Source organism: Anomaloglossus baeobatrachus, chromosome 2, assembly GCF_048569485.1.
Source record: "Anomaloglossus baeobatrachus isolate aAnoBae1 chromosome 2, aAnoBae1.hap1, whole genome shotgun sequence".
In the NCBI taxonomy this organism is placed as follows: Eukaryota; Metazoa; Chordata; class Amphibia; order Anura; family Aromobatidae; genus Anomaloglossus; species Anomaloglossus baeobatrachus.
In genome coordinates, this window is record NC_134354.1 from 132662097 (window position 1) to 132679418 (window position 17322).

General features: G+C 55.8%; 1 protein-coding gene across 1 annotated transcript in view; it reads right to left on the reverse strand.

The window, feature by feature from the left end:
* SMG6 (SMG6 nonsense mediated mRNA decay factor) overlaps positions 1–17322 on the reverse strand; it is a 420134-nt gene that overhangs the window by 372750 nt on the left and 30062 nt on the right. The gene's annotated exons all lie outside the window — the stretch shown is intronic.

The window sequence follows — 17322 nt, forward strand, 5'->3', positions numbered from 1 at the left end:
TTGGGAGACCCAGACAATTGGGTGTATAGCTTCTGCCTCCGGAGGCCACACAAAGTATTACACTTTAAAAAGTGTAACCCCTCCCCTCTGCCTATACACCCTCCCGTGCATCACGGGCTCCTCAGTTTTGGTGCAAAAGCAGGAAGGAGAAAACTTATAAATTGGTCTAGGGTAAATTCAATCCGAAGGATGTTCGGAGAACTGAACCATGAACCAAAAGAACAATTCAACATGAACAACATGTGTACACAAAAGAACAACAGCCCGAAGGGAACAGGGGCGGGTGCTGGGTCTCCCAATAGGAGCTAGAAGAAAAGGAATTTACGGTAAGTAAACAAAATTCCCTTCTTCTTTGTCGCTCCATTGGGAGACCCAGACAATTGGGACGTCCAAAAGCAGTCCCTGGGTGGGTAAAAATACCTCAATAAAAAGAGCCGAAACGGCCCTCCTCTTACAGGTGGGCAACCGCCGCCGCCTGAAGGACTCGCCTACCTAGACTGGCGTCTGCCGAAGCATAGGTATGCACTTGATAGTGTTTCGTGAAAGTGTGCAGACTAGACCACGTCGCTGCCTGACACACCTGCTGAGCCGTAGCCCGGTGCCGCAATGCCCAGGACGCACCCACGGCTCTGGTAGAATGGGCTTTCATCCCTGAAGGAAGCGGAAGCCCAGAAGAACGGTAGGCTTCGAGAATTGGTTCCTTGATCCACCGAGCCAAGGTTGACTTGGAAGCCTGCGAACCCTTACGCTGGCCAGCGACAAGGACAAAGAGCGCATCTGAACGACGCAGGGGCGCCGTGCGAGACACGTAGAGCCGGAGTGCTCTCACCAGATCCAAAGAGTGCAAATCCTTTTCACATTGGTGAATTGGATTAGGGAAAAATGAAGGTAAGGAGATATCCTGATTGAGATGAAAAGTAGATACCACCTTAGGGAGAAATTCCGGAACCGGACGCAGAACCACCTTATCCTGGTGAAACACCAGGAAGGGGGCTTTGCATGATAGCGCTGCGAGCTCAGACACTCTCCGGAGTGATGTAATTGCCACTAGAAAGGCCACCTTTTGCGAAAGACGTGATAAAGAGACATCCCGTAGCGGCTCGAAAGGTGGTTTCTGAAGAGCCGTTAGCACCCTGTTAAGATCCCAGGGTTCCAGCGGACGCTTGTAAGGTGGGACTAAGTGGCAAACTCCCTGCAGGAACGTGCGGACCTGCGGAAGCCTGGCTAGACGCTTTTGAAAAAATACGGAGAGCGCCGATACTTGGCCCTTGACAGAGCCGAGTGACAAACCCTTGTCCATTCCGGATTGGAGGAATGAAAGAAAAGTGGGTAAGGCAAACGGCCATGGAGAGAAACCGTTATCAGAGCACCAGGATAAGAAGATTTGCCAAGACCTGTAATAGATCTTGGCGGACGTTGGCTTCCTGGCCCGTCTCATGGTGGCAATGACATCCTGAGATAACCCTGAAGACGCAAGGAGCCAGGACTCAATGGCCACACAGTCAGGTTGAGGGCCACAGAATTCAGATGGAAAAGAAGGGAATTTTGTTTACTTACCGTAAATTCCTTTTCTTCTAGCTCCAATTGGGAGACCCAGACAATTGACCCAGACAATTGGGTGTATAGGCTATGCCTCCGGAGGCCGCACAAAGTATTACACTAAAAGTGTAAAGCCCCTCCCCTTCTGCCTATACACCCCCCGTGCTCCCACGGGCTCCTCAGTTTTGGTGCAAAAGCAAGAAGGAGGAAAAAAATTATAAACTGGTTTAAAGTAAATTCAATCCGAAGGAATATCGGAGAACTGAAACCATTCAACATGAACAACATGTGTACACAAAAAAACAGGGGCGGGTGCTGGGTCTCCCAATTGGAGCTAGAAGAAAAGGAATTTACGGTAAGTAAACAAAATTCCCTTCTTCTTTGTCGCTCCATTGGGAGACCCAGACAATTGGGACGTCCAAAAGCAGTCCCTGGGTGGGTAAATAATACCTCAAAATAGAGCCGTAACGGCTCCGTCCTACAGGTGGGCAACCGCCGCCTGAAGGACTCGCCTACCTAGGCTGGCATCTGCCGAAGCATAGGTATGCACCTGATAGTGTTTCGTGAAAGTGTGCAGGCTCGACCAGGTAGCCGCCTGACACACCTGCTGAGCCGTAGCCTGGTGCCTCAAAGCCCAGGACGCACCCACGGCTCTGGTAGAATGGGCCTTCAGCCCTGAGGGAACCGGAAGCCCAGCAGAACGGTAAGCTTCGAGAATTGGTTCCTTGATCCACTGAGCCAGGGTTGATTTGGAAGCCTGTGACCCTTTACGCTGGCCAGCGACAAGGACAAAGAGTGCATCCGAGCGGCGCAGGGGCGCCGTACGAGAAATGTAGAGTCTGAGTGCTCTCACCAGATCTAACAAGTGCAAATCCTTTTCACATTGGTGAACTGGATGAGGACAAAAAGAGAGTAAGGAGATATCCTGATTGAGATGAAAGGGGGATACCACCTTAGGGAGAAATTCCGGAACCGGACGCAGAACCACCTTGTCCTGGTGAAACACCAGGAAGGGGGCTTTGCATGACAGAGCTGCCAGCTCAGACACTCTCCGAAGTGAAGTGACTGCTACTAGGAAAACCACTTTCTGCGAAAGGCGTGCGAGAGAAATATCCCTCATTGGCTCGAACGGTGGTTTCTGAAGAACCATCAGCACCCTGTTCAGATCCCAGGTTTCCAACGGACGTTTGTAAGGAGGAACGATGTGACAAACCCCCTGCAGAAACGTGCGTACCTGTTGAAGTCTGGCCAGGCGCTTCTGAAAAAACACAGAGAGCGCAGAGACTTGTCCCTTAAGGGAGCCGAGTGACAAACCCTTTTCCAATCCGGACTGAAGAAAGGACAGGAAAGTGGGCAAGGCAAATGGCCAGGGAGAAAAACCCCGAGCAGAGCACCACGACAGGAATATTTTCCACGTCCTGTGGTAAATCTTGGCGGACGTTGGTTTCCTAGCCTGTCTCATAGTGGCAAGGACCTCTTGAGATAACCCTGAAGACGCTAAGATCCAGGACTCAATGGCCACACAGTCAGGATGAGGGCCGCAGAATTCAGATGGAAAAACGGCCCTTGAGACAGCAAGTCTGTTCGGTCTGGTAGTGCCCACGGTTGGCCGACCGTGAGATGCCACAGATCCGGGTACCACGACCTCCTCGGCCAGTCTGGGGCGACGAGGATGGCGCGGCGGCAGTCGGCCCTGATCTTGCGTAACACTCTGGGCAACAGTGCCAGCGGAGGAAACACATAAGGGAGTTGAAACTGCGACCAATCTTGAACTAAGGCGTCTGCCGCTAGAGCTCTGTGATCGTGAGAACGTGCCATGAATGCCGTGACCTTGTTGTTGTGCCGGGACGCCATTAGGTCGACGTCCGGCATCCCCCAGCGGCAACAGATCTCCTGAAACACGTCCGGGTGAAGGGACCATTCCCCTGCGTCCATGCCCTGGCGACTGAGAAAGTCTGCTTCCCAGTTTTCCACGCCTGGGATGTGAACTGCGGAGATGGTGGAGGCCGTGGCTTCCACCCACATCAAAATCCGCCGGACTTCCTGGAAGGCTTGCCGACTGCGTGTTCCTCCTTGGTGGTTGATGTAAGCCACCGCTGTGGAGTTGTCCAACTGAATTCGGATCTGCTTGCCTTCCAGCCACTGCTGGAACGCTTTTAGGGCAAGATACACTGCCCTGATCTCCAGAACATTGATCTGAAGTGAGGACTCTTGCTGGGTCCACGTACCCTGAGCCCTGTGGTGGAGAAAGACTGCTCCCCACCCTGACAGACTCGCGTCCGTCGTGACCACCGCCCAGGATGGGGGTAGGAAGGATTTCCCCTTCGATAATGAAGTGGGAAGAAGCCACCACCGAAGGGAAGCTTTGGTTGCCTGAGAGAGGGAGACGTTCCTGTCGAGGGACGTCGGCTTCCTGTCCCATTTGCGTAGGATGTCCCATTGAAGAGGACGCAGGTGAAACTGCGCGAAAGGGACTGCCTCCATTGCTGCCACCATCTTCCCCAGGAAGTGCATGAGGCGCCTCAAGGGGTGTGACTGACCTTGAAGGAGAGATTGCACCCCCGTCTGTAGTGAACGCTGCTTGTACAGCGGAAGCTTCATTATCGCTGAGAGGGTATGAAACTCCATGCCAAGATATGTCAGCGATTGGGCCGGTGTCAGATTTGACTTTGGAAAATTGATGATCCACCCGAAACTCTGGAGAGTCTCCAGAGTAGCGGTGAGGCTGTGCTGGCATGCCTCTTGAGAGGGAGCCTTGACCAGCAGATCGTCTAAGTAAGGGATCACTGAGTGTCCCTGAGAGTGGAGGACCGCGACTACTGTAGCCATGACCTTGGTGAAAACCCGTGGGGCTGTCGCCAGGCCGAACGGGAGTGCCACGAACTGAAGGTGTTCGTCTCCTATGGCGAAGCGCAGAAAGCGCTGATGCTCTGGAGCAATCGGAACGTGGAGATAAGCATCTTTGATATCGATCGATGCAAGGAAATCTCCTTGGGACATTGAGGCGATGACGGAGCGGAGGGATTCCATCCGGAACCGCCTGGTCTTTACGTGTTTGTTGAGCAGTTTTAGGTCCAGGACAGGACGGAAAGACCCGTCCTTCTTTGAAACCACGAACAAGTTGGAGTAAAAACCGTGACCCTGTTGCTGAAGAGGAACAGGGACCACCACTCCTTCTGCCTTCAGAGTGCCCAGCGCCTGCAGAAGAGCATCGGCTCGCTCGGGAGGCGGAGATGTCCTGAAGAATCGAGTTGGAGGATGAGAGCTGAACTCTATCCTGTAACCGTGAGACAGAATGTCTCTCACCCAACGGTCTTTTACCTGTGGCAGCCAGGTGTCGCAAAAGCGGGAGAGCCTGCCACCGACCGAGGATGCGGTGTGAAGCGGCCGTAAGTCATGAGGAAGCCGCCTTGGTAGCGGCACCTCCGGCGGTCTTTTTAGGGCGTGACTTAGACCGCCATGAATCGGAGTTCCTCTGATCCTTCTGAGGCCTTTTGGACGAGGAGAATTGGGACCTGCCCGCACCCCGAAAGGACCGAAACCTCGACTGTCCCCTCCTCTGTTGGGGTAAGTTTGGTTTGGCCTGGGGTAAGGATGTTTCCTTTCCCTTGGATTGCTTGATGATTTCATCCAATCTCTCACCAAACAGACGGTCGCCAGAAAAAGGCAAACCGGTTAAGCACTTTTTGGAAGCCGAATCTGCCTTCCATTCCCGCAGCCACAAGGCCCTGCGTATGGCAACCGAATTGTCGGCTGCAACCGCCGTACAGCTCGCAGAGTCCAGGACAGCATTAATAGCGTAAGACGCAAATGCCGACGTTTGAGATGTTATGGAAGCCACTTGCGGCGCAGACGTACGTGTGAGTGCGTCAATTTGCGCTTGACCCGCTGAGATAGCTTGGAGTGCCCATACGGCTGCGAATGCTGGAGCAAAAGACGCGCCGATAGCTTCATAGATGGATTTCAACCAGAGCTCCATCTGTCTGTCAGTGGCATCCTTGAGTGAAGCCCCATCTTCAACTGCAACTATGGATCTAGCCGCCAGTCTGGAGATTGGAGGATCCACCTTGGGACACTGAGTCCAGCCCTTGACCACGTCAGGGGGGAAGGGATAACGTGTATCCTTAAGGCGCTTAGAAAAACGCTTATCTGGACAAGCCCGGTGTTTCTGGACTGCCTCTCTGAAGTCAGAGTGGTCCAGAAACAACTCGTTGTACGCTTGGGGAACCTGAAACGGAATTTCTCCTGCTGAGAAGCTGACTCCTCTACTGGAGGAGCTGAGGGAGAAATATCCAACATTTGATTTATGGACGCGATAAGATCATTCACTATGGCGTCCCCATCAGGAGTATCAAGGTTGAGAGCGGCCTCAGGATCAGAATCCTGATCAGCTACCTCCGCTTCATCATACAGAGAGTCCTCCCGCTTAGACCCTGAACAATGTGATGATGTCGAGGGAATTTCCCAGCGAGCTCGCTTAGGTGGTCTGGGACTGCGGTCCGTGTCAGAGACCTCACCCTGGGATCTATGAGACACCCCGGGAGGACATGGTTGTTCCAACTGAGGGGAACCAGGGGGCAATGATTCCACAGTGCCCATGGTCTGAGATACCGGTCTGGACTGCAAAGCTTCTAGTATCTTAGCCATAGTCTCAGACAGCCTTTCAGTAAAAACTGTAAACTCCGTCCCTGTCACCTGGACAGTGTTAGCAGGTGGTTCCCCCTGGGCCACCCTTAGCAGAGGCTCCGGCTGAGTAAGTGCCACAGGGGCCGAGCAGTGCACACAATGAGGGTCAGTGGAACCTGCCGGTAGTGAAGCCGTACATGCGGCGCAGGCAGCATAGTAAGCCTGTGTTTTGGCACCCCTGCTTCTTGTGGGCGCCATGCTGTTGTCTCCCCTGAGCAACCCAGGAGGGTATATAGCCAAAAATCAACCGTGCACTATACAGTGTAAAGTATAGCCTATAATCATATAATCTATAAGTACACTTCTGCACAAGTGGGGCCAGCACCAGAGGTGCTGCTTACCGGCCGCTCAAAGCGGTTGTGTGGCCACCAGAATCCCTGCCTGGGTCTCCCAGAGCTTGTCTCCCCTCTCCAGCGTCAGAAGAGCTGACAGGAATGGCTGCCGACGTCCTGAGGAGAGGAGGGGGCCGTGGGCGTGCCCTAGAAAGTGCGGGAAACTGGTGCCCCACTGTGCACAGTGAGGGGGGTGGAGTATGCAAAGCATGCTCCAGCCCTCAGTGCTGACATTCTGTACAGCGTCCCGCCCTTCCCCTGACTGGCAGGCCTGGGGACGGGAAGAGAATGAGACTAGGCCGCAAAAGCCGGGGACTAGAGTTATAAGCGCGGCCGCCGTATAAGCGCTGATGTCCCCGGCGCACCAACAGTCCCAGCCGCGCCGCATGTATAACAATGGCAGCGGCGGTCAGCGCGGTAGTCCCCAATACACTACACACCCAGCCACGCTGCAGCGTGTGATGGCACAATTGCGGTCAGCGCCGCGGTCCCCGGCGCACTAACACACCCAGCAATGCTGGAGTGTTTCTGTGCGCGGTCCCCACGGGGACACATAGTACCTCAAAGTAGCAGGGCCATGTCCCTGACGATACTCGGCTCCATTATCCAGCAGAGTCCCCAGGGGCTGTGGATGGAGCACGGTCTCAGTGCCTGGAGACCGATTAGGATCCCACTTCACCCAGAGCCCTAAATGGGATGGGGAAGGAAAACAGCATGTGGGCTCCAGCCTCCGTACCCGCAATGGATACCTCAACCTTAACAACACCGCCGACAAGAGTGGGGTGAGAAGGGAGCATGCTGGGGGCCCAGTTATGGGCCCTCTTTTCTTCCATCCGACATAGTCAGCAGCTGCTGCTGACTAATCTGTGGAGCTATGCGTGCATGTCTGCCTCCTTCGCACAAAGCAAAAAACTGAGGAGCCCGTGGGAGCACGGGGGGTGTATAGGCAGAAGGGGAGGGGCTTTACACTTTTAGTGTAATACTTTGTGCAGCCTCCGGAGGCATAGCCTATACACCCAATTGTCTGGGTCAATTGTCTGGGTCTCCCAATGGAGCGACAAAGAAATGGCCCTTGTGACAGCAAGTCTGGGCGGTCTGGAAGCGCCCACGGCTGACCCACCGTGAGATGCCACAGATCCGGGTACCACGACCGCCTCGGCCAGTCTGGAGCGACGAGAATGGCGCGACGGCAGTCGGACCTGATCTTGCGTAACACTCTGGGCAGCATCGCCAGAGGAGGAAACACATAAGGCAGTCGGAACTGCGACCAGTCCTGTACTAACGCGTCCGCCGCCAGAGCTCTGTGATCCTGAGACCGTGCCATGAATGCCGGGACTTTGTTGTTGTGCCGTGACGCCATGAGATCGACGTCCGGCGTTCCCCAGCGGCGACAGATCTCTCGAAACACTTCTGGGTGCAGAGACCATTCCCCCGCATCCATGCCCTGACGACTGAGAAAATCTGCTTCCCAGTTTTCTACGCCCGGGATGTGAACTGCGGAGATGGTGGAGGCTGTGGCTTCCACCCACTGCAGAATCCGCCGGACTTCCTGGAAGGCTTGACGACTGCGAGTGCCGCCTTGGTGGTTGATGTATGCGACGGCAGTGGCGTTGTCCGACTGGATACGGATCTGCCTGCCCTCCAGCCACCGATGAAAGGCCAATAGGGCTAGATACACTGCCCTTATCTCCAGAATATTGATCTGAAGGGATGACTCTATCGGAGTCCAGGTTCCCTGAGCCCTGTGGTGGAGAAAAACCGCTCCCCACCCTGACAGGCTCGCGTCCGTGGTGACCACAGCCCAGGTTGGGGGTAGGAAGGATTTTCCCTGCGATAGAGAATTGGGAAGGAGCCACCACTGAAGTGACGTCTTGGTTGCAAGGGAAAGAGAGACGTCCCTGTCGAGGGAAGCCGACCTCCTGTCCCATTTGCGGAGAATGTCCCATTGGAGCTGCCGTAGATGGAATTGCGCGAACGGCACTGCCTCCATCGCTGCCACCATCTTCCCCAGGAAGTGCATGAGGCGCCTTAAGGGGTGTGACTGACTCCGAAGAAGTGATTGCACCCCTGCCTGCAGAGAAAGCTGTTTGTCTCGCGGTAGCTTGACTACCGCTGACTGTGTATGAAACTCCACCCCGAGGTAAGTCAGTGATTGGGTCGGTGTCAACTTGGATTTTGGGAAGTTGATGATCCACCCGAACTGCTGGAGAGTCGTCAGAGCGACTGTAAGGCTGTGTTGACACGCCACCCGAGAAGGGGCCCTGACTAGGAGATCGTCTAGGTAGGGAATCACCGAGTGGCCCTGAGAGTGTAGGACCGCCACGACGGATGCCATGACTTTGGTGAAAACCCGTGGGGCTGTCGCCAGGCCGAAAGGCAATGCCACGAACTGAAGGTGTTCGTCCCCGATGGCGAAACGCAAGAAGCGTTGATGTTCGGGTGCGATCAACACGTGGAGATAAGCATCTTTGATGTCGATCGATGCTAGGAAGTCTCCTTGTGACATCGAGGCGATGACCGAGCGGAGAGATTCCATCCGAAACCGTCTGGTTCTCACGTGTCTGTTGAGCAGTTTGAGGTCCAGAACGGGACGGAATGATCCGTCCTTTTTTCGCACCACGAACAAGTTGGAGTAAAAGCCGCGACCACGTTCCTGAAGGGGAACGGGGATAACAACTCCTTCCATCTTTGGAGCGCCCACCGCCTGAAAAAGTGCGTCGGCCTGAGCGGGGGGCGGAGAGGTTCTGAAGAAACGAGCCGCAGGACGGGAGCTGAACTCTATCCTGTAACCGTGAGACAGAATGTCTCTCACCCATCGGTCTTGAACATGTGGCCACCAGGCGTCGCCAAAGCGGGAGAGCCTGCCACCGACCGAGGATGCGGTTAGGGGATGCCGAGAGTCATGAGGAGGCCGCCTTGGAGGCAGTGCCTCCTGCGGCCTTTTGGGGGCGTGACTTGGACCGCCACGCATAGGAGTTCCTCTGGCCTTTCTCCTGCCTGCTGGACGAAGAGGATTGGGGCTTGGCGGAGGGACGAAAGGACCGAAACCTCGATTGTATTTTCCGTTGTTGAGGTCTCTTAGGTCTGGACTGGGGTAAGGAGGAGTCCTTTCCCTTGGATTCCTTAATAATCTCATCCAATCGTTCGCCAAACAAGCGTTCGCCAGAAAACGGCAAACCGGTTAAGAACCTCTTGGAGGCAGAGTCTGCATTCCATTCGCGCAGCCACATGGCCCTGCGGACTGCCACAGAGTTAGCGGATGCCACAACTGTACGGCTAGCCGAGTCTAGGACTGCGTTCATGGCGTAGGAAGAAAAAGCTGACGCTTGAGAAGTCAAAGACGCAACTTGCGGAGCAGAATTACGTGTGACAGCATTAATCTCAGTCAGACAAGCCGAGATAGCTTGGAGTGCCCACACGGCTGCAAAGGCCGGGGCAAAAGACGCGCCCGTGGCCTCATAGATGGACTTCACCAGGAGCTCTATCTGCCTGTCAGTGGCATCCTTTAGCGATGAGCCATCTGCCACCAATACCACAGATCTAGCCGCCAATCTAGAGACTGGAGGATCCACCTTGGGACATTGAGCCCACCCCTTAACGACTTCAGCGGGGAAGGGGTAACGCGTGTCAGTGAGGCGCTTAGTAAAGCGCTTGTCCGGAACCGCCCTGGGCTTCTGGACAGCGTCTCTGAAGTTAGAGTGATCGAAGAACGCACTACGTGTACGTTTGGGGAACCGAAACTGGTGTTTCTCCTGCTGAGACGCCGACTCCTCCACAGTAGGAGGCGGGGGAGAGAGATCCAACACCTGGTTGATGGACGAGATAAGATCATTCACTAATGCGTCCCCCTCAGGTGTATCAAGGTTAAGGGCGACGTCAGGGTCAGAACCCTGAGCTGCGACGTCCGCCTCGTCCTCCAGAGAATCCTCAAGCTGGGAACCCGAGCAGCGTGAAGAAGTCGGTGAAGATTCCCAGCGAGCCCGCTTAGCCTGTCTAGGACTGTGGTCCTGGCAGGAGTCCTCCGCGTGGGACCTAGGGCCCAACCTGGGAGTGTGCTGCGGCTCGGACCGAGAGGGGCCTGGAGGTGACGATCCAACAGGGGCCGGGGCCTGTGTAAGGACCGGTCTGGACTGCAAAGCTTCTAGCAGCTTGGCAGACCATTTGTCCATAGACTGAGCCATGGATTGTGAAAGTGACTCAGAGTTTCTCAGCAAAAGAGGAGAACTCTGTCCCTGCCGCCTGGACAGGGGGAGCAGGGGGGTCTACATGAACCGAGGGGTCCACTAGTGACCGAGGCTCCGGCTGAGCAAGTGAAACAGGGGTCGAGCATTGCTTACAGTGAGGGTAGGTGGAACCCGCAGGTAACATAGCCCCACAAGAGGTACAGGCCGCAAAAAACCCCTGTGCCTTAACAGCTTTGCTCCTTGTGGACGACATGCTGTTGTCTCCTAGGAGAATGATCACTGAGGGTATATGGGCAAAAAACAGGGTATACAGCCCGACCGAACAGAAATATACATATAAATACGTATCTAATCCGGCACCCTAGGGGGGACCAGCACCGGGTGACCGGTGTGGCTTACCGACCGCTAACAAGCGGAGTGTGTGCCTCCAGATTCCCAGCCTTAGGTCCCCCGGAGCTGCAGAGCTGTTCCTGAGAATCCTCCACCGGCAGAATGCCCAAAAAATGGCTGCCGGAGATCTCAGGGGAGGAGTGGAGCCGTGGGCGGCGCCAGGAAAGTGCGGGAATCTGGGGTCCCCACAGTGATCAGTGAGGGGGGAGGAAACCTGCAGGATGCTCCAGCCCTCACATCCGACGTCAGGTCGGCAGTCCCGCCCTTACCCCTGACAGGCAGGCCCGGGGGCGGGATTTTTGCGACTAGGCCGCGATGAAGCCGGGGACTAAATTTGAGACCGCGCCCGACAAGCAGGCACGGTTGGCGCGGAAGTCCGCCGGTCTTCTCAATTCAGCAGCTGCCGCAGCGTCCGGGAAGAAGGTGCGCTCCTGCACATTCCCCAATGGGGACACAGAGTACCTTAGAGTTGCAGGGCCCGGTCCCTGAGGTTGAATAGACTCCGGTCCGGCAGATTCCCACAGGGGCTGCGGAGGGAGCACGGTCCCAGCAAATGGATGACCGTTCAGGATCCCACTTCTCCCAGAGCCGCTAAGGGATGGTGAAGGAGACGGCATGAGGCTCCGGCCTTTGTACCCGCAATGGGTACCTCAACCTTAACAACACCGCCGACTTAGTGGGGTGAGAAGGGAACATGCCGGGGGCCCCGTGGGGGCCCTCTTTTCTTCCAACCGACATAACTAATATGAGAATGCATGAGTGGATGTGTGCCTCCTTCCACACAAAGCATAAAACTGAGGCGCCCGTGATCCACGGGAGGGTGTATAGGCAGAGGGGAGGGGTTACACTTTTTAAAGTGTAATACTTTGTGTGGCCTCCGGAGGCAGAAGCTATACACCCAATTGTCTGGGTCTCCCAATGGAGCGACAAAGAAAGTAGGATTTTTGTGTACTCACCGTAAAATCTCTTTCTCTTAGTCTTCATTGGGGGACACAGGACCATGGGTTATGCTGCTGTCACTAGGAGGCTGACACTAAGTAAACAGAAAAAGTTAGCTCCTCCCCAGCAGTATAACCCCTGAGCCGGAGGCGGGCTCAATCAGTTTAGTGCACAAGCAGTAGGAGGAGAGCCAAACAATCCTGGATAAAAAACAAGGTAAAAAACTATGACGAACAGTCGTGTGACCAGTGACCTGGGAATGTGGGCACTGGGGAAACAGGCATGTCATATATAACGAAAAAACACAAGCAGGGTGGGTGCTGTGTCCCCCAATGAAGACTAAGAGAAAGAGATTTTACGGTGAGTACACAAAAATCCTACTTTCTCTGTCGTTTCATTGGGGGACACAGGACCATGGGACGTCCAAAAGCAGTCCCTGGGTGGGAAGAAAACCATCACCGGAGATAGGAAGGAAGTCGCTTCCCCTTGCCGGGCTGACCCGGACCTACAAGCGCCTACGTTGTTACAGGTGTGCCACTGCCACCCGCAAACCTTGCACCAAGACTGGCCTCTGCCGAAGCTTGAGTGAGAACCTGTTAGAAACTAGCAAAGGTACGCCGACTAGATCGGGTGGTGGACCAGAGGACCTGGTTGACCGACGTCCGGAGCCCAATCGTGCAAGGGTGCCCCTTGCTCGGTAGACCGCGGCGGAAGTCCGACCTTCATGCGATAGTCTTCACATATGGAGGAAAGGATCCATGTGATATTCAGGCCCTTTGCGCCGGCCTATGCTTCTTGGGAAAGGGCGGAAGGATGGACTGACAGTCGGTGTAACCGACAAAAAAAAATGGTGTCCTGCCGACACGAAAGACTGAGGGCTCGTACCAGCCCTAGAACGAACTATGCCTCTTTCAGGCTGAGAGGGGAGCCTAGAACCGACAAAAACGAAACCTAAAGACCTCTTCTGGAAGGAAAGCCGAGGTGTCTCGGACAGAAACGAAGGGTTCTGGCTGGAACCCCCCCCTTATCCTGCTGGCGGAGCGGAAAAAGGGGGAGAAAAGACTACGAGAGGGCTGTCCGCCCTGATGCCGTCTATAACAACCAGATGGCCACAAGGAGCCCACCTATCAAAACAGGTGGGAGCAGGGAAAAAAGGGGTACCTTGAGCAAACTCATCACTGGATTATGGTCCCACTTTTCTAGTGAACGATGAAAAACGCCGAGCCAGATGGACGTTTCTCTGAGCGAAGGCCCTGATTGACGGAAAGTGAAAAGTCTCTGAAGATGCGGTCCTCACACCACCGGGGGAGCTCTTTCCACGTGGAAATAAATCTTCGAGGGAACTGGATTCCATGCCCTCCTCAATGTCTGCCATCATCTTGTTCACAGACCTGACCGAGCCAGCACCCGGGATCCACTGGTGAGGCCATGGAACCTGGGACTCCTGAGTCCTGGTAGACTAGAGGGGCCCCGACACGGAAGAATCTGGCGGTCTGGAAGAAGCCACGGGGCATCTGCGAGGAGATGAGTAAGTTATGCGAAGCTATGCTCGCCTGGGCCACTCCCGAGCTATCGCCTGCCTAGGTCCTTCTTGAGAACCCTCGAGAACATGGAACGCAGCGGGAAGATGCACGAGAGCCTGAACAGGCAACACGACCGGGCCTGGGCGTCGTCCTCTAGTCCAGAGCAGGTGGCGTACTCGACGCACCATTGACTTGAGAGTTGGATCGGAAGGCCAAAAAGTCACGACTGTAGGTCTTCCTTCGCCAGAGATCTGGCTGTTGATATCCCTGTTGGAGTCCTTTCCCTACGCGAGACCTATCGTACCGCGGAAATCGGCCACGCTCGGGATGTGCTGCCGAGATTAGCGAATGAAAGAGCCTGTCCCAGAGCAAGAACCTCTTGGCCTCTTCACTTGCCCTGACGCTCTTTGCGTCTTCCTGGTGGATGATGCGCATCACTGCTGTGGCATGGTCCGACTGGAACCTGACTGGACAATACAACCCAGAGAAGAAATTGTAACCGGGCTAACCGAATGGCTCCGAGTCCGGAATGCTGAAGGGGAGACGACACTCTAGGGGTGTCCCTCGGGACCGTGCCGAGGAATGGTGTGGTAGCATACTCTAGTACGGGAGACTGGTGACGGTTGATAACAAGCTCCAGAGGAGGAAAGGGAATCTTCCCAGGGATGATTAGGAAGGTTGGTCATCTAGGAGGAAATTGGCCGGTCACCCTCGAAGACGGAGCCTTCCTGTCCCTGCTCTTCAGTGTGTTCCGTTGGAGAGTCCGGGATGAAATCTGGTATGTGCACCATCGCTAACACCGCCACAGGCTGTCGAGGACTCGCATAGCAAAAAACCGAAGGGAAAAAACGGGAGCGGGAGGCAAAGAGCCGCAGGACCCTATGCCAGGAGGGAAACTGCTCCTGCGTGAGGAGTAGCAACCCTTGAACGGCTCGAATACCGTGCCTGAGGAGTGATGGACCGGGCCGGGTCTGGGAGGACTCCTTCCTGTAGCTCAGCTACCCTAGTAGCGAAAAGTGATGATGATGGTCTAAACCTCAAGGCGAGGGTACTGGAAGGGAGACTCTGGGTCTCCCGGTCGTTCCTGGGCAGAGAGAGCCTGGGGATGCGTAGGGATCGTGATCCCTGCAAGCACTCTTAGAAAGCTGGGACGGTCCGCAGCCACGCAAAGCGGAGATGGCTGTTGTAGGGATAAAGGTTCCCTGACGAACCTAACGTGAGGGAACGAGTCCTGGTGCATCAGAGCCGATGCCGGGAAAGGGATGTACCCTTCCCTTACGTAGCCAGTCTACCCTGACGTAGCCTAGGGGATAAACTGGACTCGCCTATCTCCGAAAGGGCGATCCCGAGAGCCGGAAAGGAAGTCAGCGACTTCCTAGATGTCGAATCTGCGTTCCTGATCCCGAGTCAGAGCTCTCGACGAGTAGGTACCCTGATGTTAGAGGCTCAGGCCGTGTAGCGGGGAGACACCAGATTTTGTAAAGAGAGGGTACTCACAGAAGCTGATAACCAGTCCTGGATCGGCATAGGTGGAGCGCGGACCTCTGCGTAGAGTGACCGTGGAGGCCCTGCGGAGCGTCACGATAGGGACGAGAAGCCAGGAGGAACCCAGGCGGGTGAAGTACAGGGTAGAGTGCCCCTTCATCACGGAGCCCTCTACGAGAAGGGGTAAGACAATATAAGAGACTTACCGCTGGTAAAAATTGTGTCCGAGGAATATCCGTGCTCACGCAGTCACACGGCGAACTGGATGTCCACTGAAAACCCGCAGGGGCCCGCACCTTCCTGTCTGCAAGGTGCCATGCCCCCTCTCTCCAGAGCCCTCTGGGGGAATGATAATGACAATAACACGACTTACCGCAGGTAAACGCCGTGTCTGGTTGTTGTCTGTGATCACTCAGCGACTCCAGTGTGGCCTGCCCATTCTCACCGAGACCCCTTTTTGTAGAAGGGAATAAAGACGATGACTAGACTTACCGCTGGTAAACGTCGTGTATGGCAGTTGACTGTGAGCACGCGGTAACTCAGCGAGCTCTGGATGTCGTCTGAGCAGGGTCCGCTCCAAATGACTTAAGGGGGACCTGCGTGCATGGAGATAAGGGGGCTGTCCGTAGCCTTACGGCCTGACTCACCAATTCCAGCAGGCCTTTAGACATGCGCCAAAACATCCAGGTCCTGCTCGGAGTCCAGCAGAGGTGGAAAGCCTGGGCCATCACCCGAGAGGTCGGAAGACTGCCGGAGAAAAAGCAGTCTGGACCTGGGGAATAAGGTGGAAAACAGGGGGGCCACAAAAGACGAGACCTGTCGGGTCCGCTTCTAGCATAGGAAAGGTCCCTGGTACGAGACTCACCTCCCCAAGGGGATTGCGCTAGACCTATGGAAGGTATAACCGAGTATTGGCCGGGGACGCAGCGCATGCGCGCGAAGCCGAGGGACGGCGGCGAGGGGATCTATGACCTGAGACAGGGCATTAACCCGCCGGAGGGGACTAAACTAAAAACTCGAGCTGGGAGCGCGATATAAAAAAGGTGAAACAAAACAAGTGCCCGAAAGTACTGTAGGAGTTAAGGTGCAAAAAACTCATGTACGTAAAATTTTTAATAAAAATCGACCTAAAATAAAAAATATCCACTAAGAAAAGTGTGTTTCAGTCTCTCCCTTGGAAAAATAAGGTGATGCTGAGGCCTCAGTAAACCCAGACTAGTAGTCTGGAATAAATTCCCATTCTCTTTTTTTTTTTTTTTTTTTTTTTTCCTTTCTCTCTTTATTTAAAATGGACGCTGTGAGCGGGAAAAAAATATCCCCCACCCCCCAAGTGATGCCTGGAGCACGGCGGAGGGCGGGAACGGAGAGGCCGGCGTCCAATAGCGACGTGCGGGAGGCGGGCCTGGGGACGCCGAGGACAGGGCCGAAGCCGGGGGCTAAATTTTGGAGGTGCCGGGGCGGACAGAGGCTGCGCCGGCGGACCCGGCCGCAGCGGCGGCGGAGAGGATCCTCGGCGCGCTGTGCGGGATGCGGCCTGGGCACGCCGAGGACGGGGCCCAAGCAGAGGCACCGTCGCGGGCAGAGGCCGCGCCGGCGGACCCGGCCGCAGGGAGGATCCTCGGCGCGCCGTGCGGGATGCGGCCTGGGCACGCCGAGGACGGGGCCCAAGCAGAGGGACCGTCGCGGGCAGAGGCCGCGCCGGCGGACCCGACCGCAGGCGGCGGCGGAGAGGATCCTCGGCGCGCCGTGCGGGATGCGGCCTGGGCACGCCGAGGACGGGGCCTGGGGGACCGAGGACAGTGGCCGAGCGGAGGTGCCGTTGCGGACAGATGCAGCGCCGGCGGAGCCAACCTCAGGAGGCGCTGTTAAAAGGTACAGGGGCAGCGCCGGCGGACCCGGCCGCAAGCGGCGGCGGCGCAGCAGCGATGCGGGGCCGCCCGACCTCGGAGCCGGCAGGGAGCTCCACGGACGCAGCGGGGGAGTCCGGCGAGTAGGCCCAGACCGGGGCCTCAATTTCTGCAGCCGTCCGAGGGGGGGAGAAGGTAGGGGTCCTACCTGATCCGCGGCGCGCTGTCCAGTGTGCAGGATGAGACTCTGCACATGCTCCTGTGTGCTCCGCTCAGCGAAGGAATGGCTGCGGGCACCTGGAAGCAGGCTGAAGAAGGCGGGAAGTTGGACGCCATTGGGGTGGAAGCCCCTAAATGTAGCAGCGTTGCGGGCCCCATCCAAAAACTCCAGATGCGC